We start from the raw sequence: 18,018 nt of genomic DNA, 5'->3' as shown, positions 1-18,018 counted from the left end.
ACGTGAATGCACATGTCAGAGAGCAGTGTCCTTTAAGACTTCTTAATGGGCTTTATTTCAGGATATTTCAGTTTTCACCACATTCTTCAATGCCCCGCAAATATCATTTCTTCAGTTTTACAGGAAGAGTGTTCAAACACTGCTTTATGAGAAAAGAGGTATAACTCCCTGAGAGGAATGCACATATCACAATGAAGTTTCTTAGAAAGCTTCTCTCCAGTGTTTATCTGACGATGTTTCCTATTTTCCAAAGGCTTGAATGTGCCTCCAATGTTCCTTCATGAATCCATCCATGACGCAGTTTCAAAACTGCGTAATAGAAAGAAAGTTTTTTCTATGTGAGATGAATAGACATATCTACCACAAAGTAGTTTCACAGAAAGCTTCTTTCCAGTTTTTGTATGAGGATATTTCCTTTCTCTCCATAGCCATCCCTATACTCTCGAATGTCCCCCTGTATCTTTTTCTCCAAACGTCATTCCGAAATCCTCTATGAGAAGAAAAGTAAAACACTGTGAGTGGAATGCACACATAACACAGTATTTCCTCAGAAACCTTTTCTCCGGTATCTATCTGAAAATTTTTCCATTTTCACGATAAATCTCAAAGCAGTCTAGTATCCCTTAGCTGACTAACCCAAAACAGTGTTAGAATACTGCTCGATGAAAGCAGAAGCTAAACTCTGCGACTGGACTTCACGTGACATAGAGCAGTTTCACAGAAACTTTCCTTCTGGGTTTTATCGGAGTGTATTTCTTTTTCAGCATATTCTTTCTTTTTTTTATTTATTTTATTTTTTTATTATTATATATTTCAGCATATTCTTAAGAGTGTTCCCAAATGTCCTTTCTCATATTCCACAGAAACATTGATTTCAAACTGCTCAATCCAAAGAATGATTTAATTCATTGAGGTGAATACACACATCACAAAGCAGTTGCTCCAAAAGCTTCTGTCCAGTTTTCATCGGTAGACGTTTCCTTTCTCACCACAAGCCTCCAGGCGCCACGTAATATCCCTTCACAGATTACTCAAAGACAGAGTTACCAAACTGGGCAATGTAGTGTAAGCTTTACCTTGCTTAAATGAATGCACACGTCAGAGACCGGTTTCTTGGAATGCTTCTTTCTGGGTTTTATTTCAGGTTATTTCACTTTTTGATATAGTCTTCAATGCACTGCAAAATATCACCTTTTCACTTTTACAGGAACAGTGTTCAAGAACTGCCTTATGAAAAAGAGGTGTAACTCCCTGAGTGGAATGCACACATCACAAAGCACTTTCTCAGAAAGTTTCTCTCCAGTTCTTATCTGAAGATATTTCCTATTTCCCCAGAGGCATGAAGGTGCTCCCGAATGTCCCTTTGCGAATCTGTCCATGACACAGTTTCAAATCTGCGAAGTAGAAAGAAAGTTTTATCTATGTGATGTGAATAGACATACCTATCACAAAGCAGTTTCACAGAAAGATTCTTTCAAGTTTCTATCTGAGAATATTTTCTCTTTCACCTTATCAGTCCATACACTTCCAAATGTCCCCTGGTAGCATTTTCTCCAAACGGGACTCCCCCAATCCTCTATGAGAAGAAAAGTATAACTCTGTGTGTAATGTACAGGTCACAAAGCAGCTATTCGGAAATATGCTCTCCAGTATCTCTCTGAAGATATTTCCGTTTTCACCGTAAGTATCAAAGCACTCCCGAGTATCCCTTAGCTGACTAACCTACAAGAGTGTTAGAACACAGCTCAATGAAAACAGAAGTTTAACTGTGCGAGTGGAATTCACATGACCTAGAGCAGTATCACAGAAACTTTCCTTCTGGTTTTTATTGGAGGGTATTTTTTTTTTCAGCATATTCTTAAGAGCGTTCCCAAATGTCCTTTCTCAGGTTCCATAGAAACAGTGATTTCAAACTGTTCAATCCAAAGAATGATTTAACTCTATGAGATGAATACATACATCACAAAGCAGTTGCTCTGAAAGCCTCTATCCATTTTTCATCGGAAGACGTTTCCTTTCTAACCTCAAGCCTCCGGGCGCCACTTAATATCCTTTCCCAGATTCCTCAAAGACACAGCTTCCTAACTGGACAACGTACTGTAAACTTTAACTCTCTAAAATGAATGCACACGTCAGAGAGCAGTTTCTTGCAAGGCTTTTCTCTGTGTTTTATTTCAGGATATTTCACTCTTTGCCAGAGTCTTCAATGCACCGCAAAATATGATTTTTCCAGTTTTACAGGAACAGTGTTCAAACACTGCCTTTTGAGAAGAGAGGTATAACTCCCTGAGTGGAATGCACACATCACAAAGCAATTTCTCAGAAAGATTCTCTCCAGTTTTTATGTGAATCTATCTTCTATTTCTCCACAGGCCTGAAAGTGCTCCCAAATGTCCGTTCGCGAATCCATCCGAGACGCAGTTTAAAAACTGCGTAACAAAATGAAAGTTTTATCTATGTGAGATGAATTGACATATCTATCACAAAGTAGTTTCACAGAAAGCTTCTTTCCAGTTTTCATCTGAGGATATTTCCTTTTCCATCATAGCCTTCCGTGTACTCCCGAATGTCCCCTGGTAGCTTTTTCTCTAAACGGGATTCCCCAATACTCTATGAAGAATAGCATAACTCTGTGAGTGGAATGCACATGTCACAAATCAGGTCCTCAGAAATCTTCGTCCAGTATCTATCTGAAGATATTTCCGTTTTCATCGTAAGCCTCAAAGCACCCCCAATTATCCCTTAGCTGAATAACTTAAAACAATGTCATAATGCTGCTCAATAAATACAGAAGCTTAACTGTGTGAGTGAAATTCATGTGACCTGGAGCAGTTTCACAGAAAGTTTTCTTCTGGTTTTTATCGGAGGGTATTTCTTTTTCAGCACATTCTTAAGAACTTTCCCAAATATCCTTTCTCAGGTTCCACAGAAACAGTGACTTCAAGCTGGTCAATCCAAAGAATGATTTAACTGTATGAGATGAATACACACCTCAAAAAGCAGTTGCTGTGAAATTTTCTCTCCAGTTTTCATCGGAAGACGTTTCCTATCTCACCACAAGACTCTGGGTGCCACTAAATATCCTTTCACAGATTCCTTGAAGAGAGAGTTTACAAACTGGGCAACATAGTGTAAGCTTTAACTCTCTGAAATGAATACACACGTCAGAGAGCAGTTTCCTGGAGCACTTCTTTCTGGGTTTTATTTGAGGATATTTCACTTTTTATAATAGTCTTCAACGCGCTGCAAAATATCACTTTTTCAATTTTACAGGAGCAGTGTTCAAACACTGCCTTATGAGAAAAGAGCTATAACACCCTGAGTGGAATGCACACATCACAAATCCGTTTCTCAGAAAACTTCTCTCCAGTTTTCATCTGAAGATATTTCCTATTTCCCCACATTCCTGAATGTGCTCCCGAAAGTCCCTTGGTGAATTCGTCCTTGACACCGTTTCAAAACTGCATCAAACTATTTCCCCACAGGCCAGATTGTGTGCCCGAATGTCCCCTCCACAATCGGTCCATGATGCAGTTTCAAAACTGCATAATAGAAAGAAAGTTTTATCTATGTGAGATGAATAGACATATATGAATAGACATATCTATCCCTAAGCAGTATCACAGAAAGCTTATTTCAATTTTTTGTCTAATGATATCTCCTTTTTCACCATAGCAGTACATACACTCAAGAATGTCCACTGGTCGCTTTTTCTCCAAACGGGATTCCCCAATCCTCTATGAGAAGAAAAGTATAACTTTGTGAGTGGAATGCACACGTCACAAAGCAGCTCCACAGAAATCTTCACTCCAGTTTTTATTTGAAGATATTTTCTTTTTCACCGTAAGCCTCAAAGCACCCCCAAGTATCCTTTAGCTGACTAACCTAAAATAGTGTTAGAATACTGCTAAATGAAAACAGGAACTTAACTGTGTGAGTGGACTTCATGTGACCTAGATCAGTTTCACAGAAAGTTTTCTTCTGATTGTTATCAGAGGGTGTTTCTTTTTCAGTATATTCTTAAGAGCGTTACCAAATATAATTTCTCAGGTTCCACAGAAAGAGTGATTTCAAACTGCTCAATCCAAAGAATGATTTAACTCTATGAGATGAATACACACATCACAAAGCATTTGATCCAAAACCTTCTCTTCAGTTTTCATCGGAAGATGTTTCCTTTCTCACCAAAAGCCTCCGGGCGCCACTTAATATCCCTTCACAGATTCCTCAAAGACAGAGTTTCCAAACTGGGCAATGTAGTGTAAGCTTTAACTCTCTGAAATGAATACACACGTCAGAGCGCAGATTGTTGAACGTTTCTTTCTGGGTTTTATTTCAAGATATTTCACCTTTCGCCATAGTCTTCAATGTGCTGCAAAATAACACTTTTTCAGTTTTACAGGAACAGTGTTCAAACACTGCCTTATGAGAAAAGAGGTATAACTCTCTGAGTGGAATGCACATATCACAAAGCAGTTTCTCAGAAAGCTTCTCTCCAGTTTTTATCTGAAGATATCTCCTTTTTCACCATACCCCTGATTGTGCTCCCGAATGTCCTTTTGCGAATCCATCCATGACACACTTTCAAAACTGTGTAATTGAAAGAAAGTTTTATCTATCTAAGATGAATAGACATATCTATCCCAAAGCAGTTTCACAGAAAGGTTCTTTCCAGTTTTTGTCTGAGGATATTTCCTTTTTCACCATAGCTGTCCAAATACTCCTGAATGTCCCCTGGTAACTTTTTCTTCAAACGGAATTTCCAATTATCTATGAGAGGAAAAGTATAACTCTGTGAGTGGATTTGCACACGCCACAAAGCAGCTCCTCTGAAATCTTCTTTCCAGTATCTATCTGAAGATATTTCTGTTTTCACCGGACGCCTCAAAGCACTGTCGAGTATCCTTACCTGACTAAACTAAAACAGTGTTAGAATACTGCTTAATGAAAACAGAAGCTTAATTGTATGAGAGAATTCACGTGACCTAGAGCAGTTTCACAGAATGTTTCCTTGGGTTTTTTTTCAGAGGGTATTTCTTTTTCAGCACATTCTTAGGAACGTTCCCAAATGTCCTTTCTCAGATTCCACAGAAACAGTGATTTGAAACTGATCAAACCAAAGAATGATTTAACTCTAAGAGATAAATACACACATCACAAAGCAGTTGCTCTGAAAGCTTCTCTTCAGGTATCATCGGAAGACATTTCCTTTCTCACCACAAGCCTCCGGGTGTCACTTAATAGCCCTTCACAGATTCCTCAAAGAGAGAGTTTCCAATCTGGGAAACGTATTGTAAGCTTTAACTCTCTGAAATGAATCCACAAATCAGAGAGCAGTTTCTTGGATCGCTTCTTTCTGGATTTCATTGCAGGATATTTCACTTTTCACCATAGTCTTCAATGCGCTGCAAAATATCACTTCTTCAGTTTTACAGGACCAATGTTCACACACTGCCTTATGAGAAAAGTGGTATAACTCCCTGTGTGGAATGCACACATCACAAAGCACTTTCTCAGAAAAATGCTCTCCAGTTTTTTTTCTGTAGATATTTTCTATTTCCCCACAGGCCTGAATGTGCTCCCGAATGTCCCTTCCCGAATCTGTATATGACGCAGTTTCAAAACTGCATAACAGAAAGAAAGTTTTATCTATGTGAAATGAATTGACATATATATCACAAGGTAGTTTCACAGAAAGCTTCTTTCCAGTTCTTGTCTGAGAATATTTCCTTTATCATCATAGCCGTCTATGTCCCCTGGTAGCTTTTTCTCCAAATGGGATTCCACAACCCTCTATGAGAAAAAAAGTATAACCCTGTGAGTGGAATGCGCATGTCACAAAGCAGCTCCTCGTAAATCTTCTCTCCAGTATCTACCTGGAGATATTTCCGTTTACACCATAAGCCTCAATGCGCTCCCGAGTATCCCTTAGCTGTCTAAACTAAAACAGTGTTAGAATACTGCTTAATGAAAACAGAAGCTTAGCTGTGCAAGTGGAATACATGTGACGTAGCGAAGTTTCACAGAAAGTTGCCTTCTGGTTTTATCCAAGGGTATTTCTTTTTCAGCATATTCTTAGGAGAGTTCCCAAATGTACTTTCTTAGGTTCCTCAGAACAGTAATTTCAAACTGCTCAATCAAAAGAATGATTTAACTCTAATAGATGAATACACACATCACAAAGCAGTTGCTCCAAAAGTATCTCTCCAATTTTCTTCGGAACACGTTTCCTTTCTCACCACAAGCCTCTGGGTGTCACTTAATAGCCCTTTACAGATTCCTGAAAGGTAGAGTTTCCAAACTGGGCAGTGCAATGTAAGCTTTAACTCTCTGAAATGAATGAACATGTCAGAGGGCAGTTTCTAGCAACACTTCTTCTGGGTTTTATTTCAGGATATTTCACTTTTTGCCACAGTCTTCAATGCACTGCAAAATATCACTGTTCCATTACTACAGGAACAGTGTTCAAACACTGCCTTTTCAGAAAAGAGGTACAACTCCCTGTGTGGAATGCACACATCACAAAGCAGTTTCTCAGAAAGCTTCTTTCCAGTTTTTATCTGAAGATATTTCCAATTTCCCCACATGGCTGAAATGCTCCTGAATGTCCCATCGAGAATCCGTCCATGACACAGTTTCACATCTGGGTAATAGAAACAATATTTTATCTATGTGAGATGAATAGACATACTTATCACAAAGCAGTTTCACAGAAAGCTTCTTTCCAGTTTTTGACTGAGGATATTTCCTTTTTCACCATAGCCGTCCATATACTCCCGAATATCCCCTGGTAGCTTTTTCTCCAAACGGGATTCCCCAATACACTTTGAGAAGAAAAGTATAACTCTGTGAGTGGAAAGCGCACGTCACAAAGCAGCTCCTCGGAAATCTTCTCCAGTATCTATCTGAAGATATTTCCGCTTTCACCGTATGCCTCAAAGTGCTCCTCAGTATCCCTTAGCTGACTAACCTAAAACAGTGTTAAAATACAACTCAGTGAAAACAGAAGCTTAACTGTGCAAGTGAACTTCACATGACCTAGAGCAGTTTCATAGAAAGTTTCCTTCTAGATTTTAATCGAAGGGAATATCCTTTTCAGCATATCCGTAAGAGCGTTCTCTAATATTCTTTGTCAATTTCCACAGTAACAGTGATTTCAAACTGCTCAATCCAAAGAATTATTTGACTCTATAAGATGAATACACACATCACAAAGCAGTTGCTCCAAAATCTTCTCTCCAGGATTTATCTGAGGGTATCTCCTTTTTCACCGCATGCCTGAATGTGCTCACAATTGTCCCTTTTGCGAATCCGTCCATGATGCAGTTTCAAAACTCTGTAATACAAGGTTTTATCTATGTGAGATAAATAGACATATCTATCTCAAATCAGTTTCACAGAAAGCTTCTTTTCAATTTTTGCCTGAGAATATTTCCTTTTTCAACATTGTCATCCATATACTCCTGAATGTCACCTGGTCGTTTTTTCTCCAAACTGGATTCCCCAATCCTCTATGAGAAGAAAAGTATAACTCTGTGAGAGGAATGCACACATCACAAAGCACCTCCTGGGAAATTTTCTCTTCAGTTTTTATCTGAAGATATTTCCTGTCTCGCCACAAGCCTCAAAGTGCTCCCGAGTATCCGTTAGCTGACTAATCTAAAACTGTGTTAGAATACTGCTCAATGAAAACAGAAGCTTAACTGTATGAGTGGAATTCACGTGACCTAGAGCAGTTGCACAGAAAGCTCCTTCTTGTTTTTATCGGAGGATATTTCTTTTTCAGCATATTCCTAAGAGCGTTCCCAAATGTCCTTTCTCAGGTTCCATAGAAATAGAGATTTCAAACTGCTCAGTCCAAAGAATGATTTAACTCCATGAGACGAATACACACATCACAAAGCCGTTGCTCTGAAAGCTTCTGTCCAGTTGTAAATTGAACACTTTTCCTTTCTCACCACAAGCCTCCGGTCGCCATTTAATATGCCTTCACAGATTCCTCAAAGACAGAGTTTCCAAAATGGACATCGTAGTGTAAGCTTTAACTCTCTGAAATGAATGCACACGTCCGAGGATGGTTTTTTTGGAACGTTTCTTTCTAGGTTTTATTTCAGGATATTACACTTTTTGGCATAGTCTTCAATGCATTGCAAAATATCACTTTTTCCATTTTACAGGAACAGTGTTCAAACACTGTCTTATGAGAAAAGACTTATAACCCCATGAGTGGAGTGCACACATCACAAAGCAGTTTCTCAGAAAACTTCTCTCCAGTTTTTATCTGAAGATATCTCCTATTACCCCACAGGCTGGAATATTCTCCCAAATGACCCTTCGTGAATCCATCTATGATGCAGTTTCAAAACTGTGTAATAGAAAGAAAGTTTTATCTATGTGAGATGAATAGACATACCTATCACAAATCAGTTTCATTGAAAGATTCTTTTCAGTTTTGTCGGAGGATATTTCCTTTTTCACCATAGCCATGCATATACTCCCAAATGTCCCCCGTTAGCTTTTTCTCCAAATGGGATTCCCCAATCCTCTATGAGATGAAAAGTATAACTCTGCGAGTAGAATGCACACGTCACAAAGCAGCTTGTCAGAAATCTTCTCTCCAGTATGTATCTGAAGACATTTTCGTTTTCAGTGTAAGCCTCAAAGCACTAATGAGTATCCCTTAGCTGTCTAACCTAAAACAGTGTTAGAATACTGCTCAATGAAAAGAGAAGCTTAACTATGTGAGTGGACTTCACGTGACCTAGAGCACTTACTCAGAAAGTTTCCTTGTGATTTTTTTCGTAGGGTGTTTCTTTTTCACCATATTCTTAAGAGCAATCCAAAATTTTCTTTCTCAGTTTCCACAGAAACAGTGATTTCAAACTGCTCAATCCAAAGAATGATTTAACTCTATGAGATGAATATACCCATCACAAAGCATTTGCTCCAAAAGCTTCGCTTCAGTTTTCATTGGAAGACGTTTCCTTTCTCACCACAAGCCTTTGGGCGCCACTTAATATCCCTTCACAGATTCCACAAAGACAGAGTTTCCAAACTGGGCAACGTAGTGGAAGCTTTAACACTCTGAAATGAATACACACGTCATAGTGCAGTTTCTTGGAACTCTTCTTTCTGGGTTTCATTTCAGGATATTTCACTTTTTGCCATAGTCTTCGATGTGCTGAAAAATATCACTTTTTCAGTTTTACAAGAACAGTTTTCAAAGACTGCCTTATGAGAAAAGTGGTATAACTCCCTAAGTGGAATGCACACATCACAAAGCAGTTTATCAGAAAGCTTCTCTCCAGTTTTTATCTGAAGATATCTCACTTTCACCATACCCCTGAATGTGCTCCCGAATGTCCCTTCACAAATCCGTCCATGATGCAGTTTTAAAACTGTGTAATTGAAAGAAAGTTTTATCTATGTAAGATGAATAGATGTATCTATTCCAGAGCAGTTTCACAGAAAACTTATTTCCAATTTTTGTTTGAGGATATTTCCTTTTTCACCATAGCCATCCATATACTGCTCAATGTCCCCTGGTAACTTTTTCTCCAAACGGGATTCCCAATCCACTATGAGAACAAAAGTATAACTCTGTGAGTGGAATGCACACGTCACAAAGCAGCTCACAGAAAACTCCTCTCCGGTATCTATCTGAATATATTTCTGCTTTCACTGTAAGCCTCAAAGCCCTCCCGAGTATCCTTTAGCTGACTAATCTAAAACATTGTTAGAATACTGCTCAATGAAACAGAAGCTTAACTGTACGAGTGGAACTCACGTGACCCGGAGCAGTTTCACAGAAAGATTCCTTCTGGTTTTTTTTGGAGGGTTTTTCCTTTTCTGCATATTCTTAAGAGAGTTCCCAAATGTCATTTCTCAGGTTCCACAGAAACAGTGATTTCAAACTGCTCAAACCAAAGAATGATTTAATTCTAAGAGCCTCTGTGTGTCACTTTATAGCCCTTCACAGTTTCCTCAAAGACAGAGTTTCCAACCTGGGAAACGAATTGTAAGCTTTAACACTCTAAAATGAATCCACACGTCAGAGAACAGTTTCTTGCAACGCTTCTTCTGGGGTTTTATTTCAAGATATATCACTTTTCACAAAAGTCTCAATGCACTGCAAAATATCGCTTCTTCAGCTTTACAGGTACAATATTCACACACTGCCTTGTGAGAAAAGTGGTATAACTCCCTGAGTGGAATGCACACATCACTAAGCAGTTTCTCAGAAAGCTTCTCGCCAGTTTTTTTCTGTAGATATTTTCTCTTTCCCCACAGGCCTGAAGGTGCTCCACAATGCCCTTCGCGAATCTGACCATGATATAGTTTCAAAACTGCGTAATAGAAAGAAAGTTTTATCTATGTGAGATGAATAGACATATCTATGACAAATCAGTTTCACAGAAATCTTCCTTCCAGTTTTTGTCAGAGGATATTACCTTTTTCACCTTAGCCATCCATATACTCGCGAATGTCCCCTAGTTGCTTTTTCTCCAAACGGGATACCCCAATCCTCCATGAGAAAAAAGTATAACTCTGTGAGTGGAATGCACACGTCACAAAGCAGCTCCTCGGAAATCTCCTCTCCAGCATCTATCTGAAGACTTTCCCGTTTTCACCGCAAGCCTCAAACTGCTCCCGATTATCCCTTAGCTGACTCACCTAAAACAGTGTCAGAATACTGCTCAATGAAAACAGGAGCTTAACGGTGCGAGTGGACTTCACATAACCTGGAATAGTTTCACAAAATGTTTCCTTCTGGTTTTTATCTGAGGGTATTTCTTTTTCAGCATATTCTTAAGAACGATCCCTAATGTCCTTTCTCAGTTTCCACAGAAACAGTGATTTCAAACTGCTCAATACAAAGAATGATTTAACTCTGTGAGATGCATACACATATCACAAAGCAGTTGCTCAAAAAATTTCTCTACAGTTTTCTTTGGAAGACGTTTCCTTTCTCACCACAAGCCTTCTGGTTCCACTTAATATCCTTTCACAGATTCCTCAAAGACAGAGTTTCCCAACTGGGCAACGTTCTGTAAGCTTTAACTTTCTGAAATGTATACACACCTTAGAGAGCAGTTTCTTGGAACACTTTTTTCTGGGTTGTAATTCAGGATATTTCACTTTTCGCCATGGTCTTCAAAGTGCTGCAAAGTATCACTTTTTCAGTTTACAGGAACAGTGTTCAAACATTGCCTTATGAGAAAAAAGGTATAACTCCCTGAGTGGAATGCACACATCACAAAGCACTTTCTCAGAAAGCTTCTCTCCAATTTTTATCTGTATATATATAACATTTTCCCACTGGCCTGAATGTGCTCCCAAATTATCATTCGAGAATCCATCCATGATGCAGTTTCAAAACTGCGTAATAGAAAGTTTTATCTATGTGAGATGAATAGACATATCTTCCACAAAGCAGTTTCACAGAAAGTTTCTTTCCAGTTTTTGTCTGAGGATATTTCGTTTTTCCCCATAGCCGTCCATATACTCCCAAATGTCCCCTGCTAGCTTTTTCTCCAAACGGGATTCCCCAATCCTCTATGAGAAGAAAAGTATAACTCTGTGAGTGGAATGCACACGCCACAAAGCAACCCCTTAGAAATCTTCTCTCCAGTATGTATTTGAAGATATTTACGCTTTCTCCATAAGCCTCAAAGCACTCCTGAGTATCACTTAGCAGTTTAACCTAAAACAGTGTAAGAACACTGCTGAAGGAAAACAGAAGTTTAAGTGTGCAAGTGGACTTCCAGTGACCTGGAAGAATTTCACAGAAAGTTTCCTTCTGGTTTTCATCAGAGGGTATTTCTTTTTCAGCATGTTATTAAGAGCATTCCCAAATGTCCTTTTCAGTTTTCAGAGAAACAGTGATTTCAAACTGCTCAATCCAAAGAACGATTTTACTCTGTGAGATGAAAACACACATCACAAAGCAGTTGCTCCGAAAGCTTCTCTCCAGCTTTCATCGGAAGACGTATCCTTTCTCACCACAAGGCTCCATGTGCCATTTAATATCCCTTCACAGATTCCTCAAAGACAGAGTTTCCAAACTGGCAACGAAGTGTAACCTTTAACCCTCTAAAATGAATGCACAGGTCAGAGAGCAGTTTCTTGGAAAGTTTCTTTCTGTGTTTTTTTTCAGAATACTTCACTTTTCGCCATAGTCTTCAATGTGCTGCAAAATATTACTTTTCCAGTTTTACAGGATCAGTGTTCAAACACTGCCTTATGAGAAAAGAGGTATGACTCCCTGAATGGAATGCACACATCACAAAGGAGTTCCTCAGAAGGCTTCTCTCCAGTTTTTATCTGAAGATATCTCCTATTTCCCCACAGGCCTGAATGTGCTCCAGAAATTCCCTTCGCGATCCCTCCATGACGCTGTTAAAATACTGTGTAATAGAAAGAAAGTTTTATCTGTCTGAGATAAATAGACATATCTATCATGAATCAATTTCACAGAAAGCTTCTTTCCAGTTTTTCTCTGAGGAAACTTCCATTGTCACTGTAGCCGTCCATATGCTCGTGAATGTCCCCTGGTAACTTCTTCTCCAAATGGGATTCCCTAATCCTCTATGAGAAGGAAAGTATAACTCTGTGAGTGGAATGCACATGTCACAAAGCAGGTCCTCGGAAGTCTCCTCTCCATTATCTATCCGAAGATATTTCCACTTTCACTGTAAACCTCAAAGCCCTCCCAAGTATCCCTCAGCTAACTGACCTAAAACAGTGTTAGAATAATACTCAATGAAAACAGAAGCTTAACTCTGTGAGTGGACTTCACGTGACCAGAGCAGTTTCACAGAAAGTCTCCTTCTGGTTTTTATCACAGGGTATTCCTTTTTCAAAATATTGTTAAGAGCGTTTTGAAATGTCCTTTCTCAGCTTCCACAGAAAGAATGATTTCAATCTGCTCAAACAATGATTTAATTCCATGAGATGAATACACACATCACAAGGCAGTGGCTCCGAAAGCTTCTCTCCAGTTTTCATTGGAAGACGTTTCCTTTCACACCACAAGCCTCTGGGCACCACTTAATATCCCTTCACAGATTCCTCAAAGACAGAGTTTCCAAACTGGGCAGCGTTTTGTAAGCCTTAATGCTCTGAAATGAATGCACACGTCAGACAGCCATTTCTTCAACGCTTCCTTCGGGGTTTTATTTCAGAATATTTCACTTTTTGCCATAGTCTACAATGCACTGCAAAATATCACTTTTTAAGTTTTACAGGAACAGTGTTCAAACACTACCTTATGAGAAAAGAGGTATAACTCCCTGAGTGGAATGCACACATCACAAAGCAGTTTCTCAGAAAGCTTCTCTCCACTTTTTATCTGAAGATATTTCCTATTTCCCCACATTTCTGAATGTGCTCCGAGAGTCCCTTCACGAATCCGTCTATGATGCCCTTTCAAAACTGCGTAATTGAAAGAAAGTTTTATCTATGTGAGACGAATAGACATATCTATCACATATCAGTTTCACAGAAAGCTTCTTTCCAGTTTCTGTGTGAGGATATATCTATACTACCGAATGTCCCCTGCTAGCTTTTTCTCCTAACGGGATTCCCTAATCCCCTATGAGAAGAAAAGTACAACTCTGTGAGTGGAATGCACACGTCACAAAGCAGCTCCTCGGAAATCTCCTTTCCAGTATCTATATGAAGATATTTCCGCTTTCACCGTAAGCCTCAAAGCGTTCCAAACTATACCTAGGCTGACCAACCTAAAAGAGTGTTAGCATACTGCTCAATGAAACAGACGCTTAACTGTGTGAGTGGACTTCACATGATGTAGAGCAGTTTCACAGAAAGTTTCCCTCTGGTTTTAATCGGAGTGTATTTCTTTTTCAGCATATTTTTAGGAGCATTCCCAAATGACCTCTCACAGATTTCACAGAAACAGTGATTTCAAACTGCTCAATCCAAAAAATGATTTAACTCTATGAGATGAATACACACATCAAAAAGTAGTTGCTCCGAGAGCCTCTCTCCAGTTTTCATCAGAAGATGTTTCCTTTCTCATCACAAGCTCTCGGGCGCCACTTAATATCCCTTCACAGATTCCTCAAAGACAGAGCTTCAAAACTGGGCAACGTTGTGTAAGCTTTGACTCTCTGAAATGAATACACACGTAAACGAGCAGTTTCTTGGAACGCTTCTTTCTGAGTATTATTTGAGGATATTGCACTTTTCACCATAGTCTTCAATGTGCTGCAAAATATCAGTTTTTCAGTTTTACAGATACAGTGTTCAAACACTGCCTTTTGAGAAAAGAGGTGTAACTCCCTGAGTGGAATTCACACATCACAAAGCAGTTTCTCAGAACGCTTCTCTCCAGTTTTTATCTGGAGATATTTCCTTTTTCAAAGCACGCATGTATGTGCTCCCGAATATCCTTTCACAAAACCTTCCATGATGCAGTTTCAAAGCTGCATAATAGAAAGTTTTATCTAAGTGAGATGAATAGACATATCTTTCACAAAGCAGTTTCACAGAAAGCTTCTTTATAGTTTTTGTCTGTGGATATTTCCTTTTTCCCTGTACCCATCTTATACTCCCAAATGTCCCCTGGTAGCTTTTTCTGCCCACGGGATTCCCCAATCCGCTATGAGAAGAAAAGTATAACTCTGTGAGTAGAACGCACACAACACAAAGCAGCTCCTCGGAAGTCTTCTCTCCTGTATCTATCTGAAGATATTTGCTTTCACCGTAAGTCTAAAAGAACTCCCACGTATCTGTTAGCTGATTCACTTAAAACAGACTTTAACTGTGTGTGTGGACTTGATGCGACCTAGTGCGGTTTCACAGAAAATTTCCTTCAGCTTTTTATCGGAGGGTATTTCTTTTTCAGCATATTCTTAAGAGTGTTCCCAAATGCTCTTTCTCAGGTTCCACAGAGACAGTGATTTCAAACTGCTCAATTCCAAGAATGATTTAACTCTATGGGACGAATACACACATCACAAAGCAGTTGCTTCAAAAACTTCTCTCCAGTTTTCATCGGAAGATGTTTCCTTTCTCACCACAAGCTCTTGGTCGCCACTTAATATCCCTTCACAAATTCCTCAACGACAGAGTTTACAATTGGTCAATGTAGTGTAGGCTTTAGCTCTGTGAAATGAATGCACACGTCAGAGAGCAGTTTCTTGGAATGCTTCTTTCTGGGATTTATTTCAGGTTATTTCACTTTTCGCAGTAGTATTCAATGCGCTGCAAAATATCACTTTTTCAGTTTTACAGAAACAGTGTTCAAACACTGCCTTATGGGAAAAGAGGTATAACTCCCAGAGTGGAATGCACACACCACAAAGCAGTTTCTCAGAAAGCTTCTCTCTTTTTTTTTCTAAAGATATCTCCTATTTCCCCACAGAACTGAATGTGTTCCCGAATGTCCCTTTGTCAATCTGTATATGATGCAGTTTCAAAATTGTGTAATAGAATGAAAGTTTTATCTATGTGAGAAAAATAGACATATCTATCACAATTCAGTTTCACAGAAAACTTCATTCCAGTTTTTGTTTGAGGATATTTCTATTTTCAACTTTGCTGTCCATATACTCGTGAATGTACCCTGGTTGCTTTTTCTACAAACAGGATTCCCCAGTCCTCTATGAGAAGAAACATATAACTCTGTGAGTGGAATGCAGACGTCACAATGAAGCTCCTCGGAAATCTTCTCTTCAGTATCTAGCTGAAGTTATTGCTGTTTTCAACGTAAGCCTCAAAGTACTCCCGATTATCCCTCAGCTGACTCACCTAAAACAGTGTTAGAATACTGCTCAATGAAAGTAGAAGCTTGACTGAGCGAGTGGACTTGATGTGAGTTAGAGCAGTTTCATAGAAATTTTCCTTCTGGTTTTTATCGAAGGGTATTTCCTTTTCAATATATTCTTAAGAGTGTTCCCAAATATCCTTTCTCAGGTTCCACAGAAACAGAGATTTCAATCTGCTCAATCCAAAGAATGATTTAAAACTATGAGATGAATGCACACATCACAAAGCAGTTGCTCTGAAAGCTTCTCTCTACTTTTCATTGAAAGACGTTTCCTTTCTCACCACAAGCCTCTGGGTGTCACTTAATATTCCTGCACAGATTCCTCAAAGACAGAGTTTCCAAACTGAGCAACATAATGTAAGATTTAACTCTCTGAAAGGAATGCACATGTCAGAGCAGAGTTTCCTGGAATGCTTCTGTCTGGGTTTTATTTCAGGACATTTCACTTTTTGCCATAGTCTTCAATACACTGCAAAATATCACGTTTTCAGTTTTACAGTAACAGTGTTCACACATTGTCTTATGCAAAAAGAGGTAAAACTCCTTGAGTGGAATGCACACATCACAAAGCAGATTCTCAGAAAACTTCTCTCCAGTTTTTATGTGAAGAAATTTCATTTTTCCCCACATTCATGAATGAGCTCCCGAATGTCCCTTCACAAATCCTTCCATTACGCACTTAAGAAACTGCATAATATAAAGAAAGTTATATCTATGTGAGATGATAGACATATGTATCACAAAGCAGTTTCACAGAAAGCTTCTTTCCAGTTTTTGTCTGAAGATATTTCCTTTTTCAATACAGCCATCCATATACTCCCGAATGTCCCCAGGTTGTTTTTTCTCCAAACGTAATTCCCCAATACTCTATGGGAAGAAAAGTATAACTCTGTGAGTGGAATGCTCGCTTCACAGAGGAGATCCTCAGAAATCTTCTCTCCAGTTTTTCTGAAGATATTTCCTTTTTCACCATATGCCTCAAAGCGATCCCGATTAACACTTCACAGACTAAACAAAAACAGTGTTAGAATACTGCTCAATGAAAACAGAAGCTTAACTGTGCAAGTGGACTCCACGTGACCTAGAGCAGTTTCACAGAAAGTTTTCTTCTCATTTTTATCAGAGGGTATTTCTTTTTCAGCATATTCCTAAATCATTCCCAAATGTCCTTTCAACAAAACAGTTGCTCCCAAGATTCTGTCCAGTTTTCATCAGAAGACCTTTCCTTTCTCTAAACAAGCTTCCAGGCGCCACTTAATATCCCTTCGCAGATTCCTCAAAGACAGAGTTTCCCATCTGAGGAACGTATTGTGAGCTTTAACTCTCTGAAAGGAATGCACACGTCAGAGACCAGTTACTTGGAATGCTTCATTCTGGGTTTTATGTCAGGATATTTCACTTTTCGCCATAGCCTTCAAATCGCTGAAAAATATCACTTTTTCACTTTTACAGGAACAGTTTTCAAACACTGCCTCAAAAGAAAAGAGATATAACTCCCTGAGAGGAATGCACACTACACAAAGCAGTTTCTCAGAAAGCTTCTCTCCAGTTTTGATCTGAAGATATCTCCTTTTTCACCGTACCCTTGATTGTGCTCCTGAATGTCCCTTCGCAAATCTGCCCATGACGCAGTTTTGAAACTGAGTCATAGAAAAAAAGTTTTATCTATTTGAGATGAATAGACATATCTATCACAAAGCAGTTTCACAGAAAGCTTCATTCCAGATTTCTTCTGAGGATATTTCCTTTTTCACCTTAGCCATCCATATATTCTCGAATGTCCCCTGGTTGCTTTTTCTCCAAACCGAATTACCCAATCCTCTCTGAGAGGAAAAGTATAACTCTGTGAGTGGAATGCACACGTCTCAAAGCATCTCATCGGAAATCTTCCCTCCAGTATCTATCTCATGATATTTCCATTCTCACCATAAGCCTCAAGCACTCCCGAGTATCCTTTAGCTGACTAACCTAAAACAATGTTAGAATACTGCTCAATGAAAACAGAACCTTAAATGATCGTATGGACTTCAAGAGACCTAGAGCAGTTTCACAGAAAGATTCCTTTTGGTTTTTATTGGAGGGTATTTCTTCTTTAGCATATTCTTAAGCGTTTTCCCAAATGTCCTTTCTCTGGTTCAACAGAAACAGTTATTTCAAACTGGTGAATCCAAAGGATGATTTAACTCTAAGAGATGAATACACACATCACAAAACAGTTGCTCTGA

The sequence above is a fragment of the Macaca fascicularis genome, chromosome 20 (genome assembly GCF_037993035.2).
Source record: "Macaca fascicularis isolate 582-1 chromosome 20, T2T-MFA8v1.1".
Classification (NCBI taxonomy): Eukaryota; Metazoa; Chordata; class Mammalia; order Primates; family Cercopithecidae; genus Macaca; species Macaca fascicularis.
Note: the sequence above shows the minus strand (reverse complement) of the source record.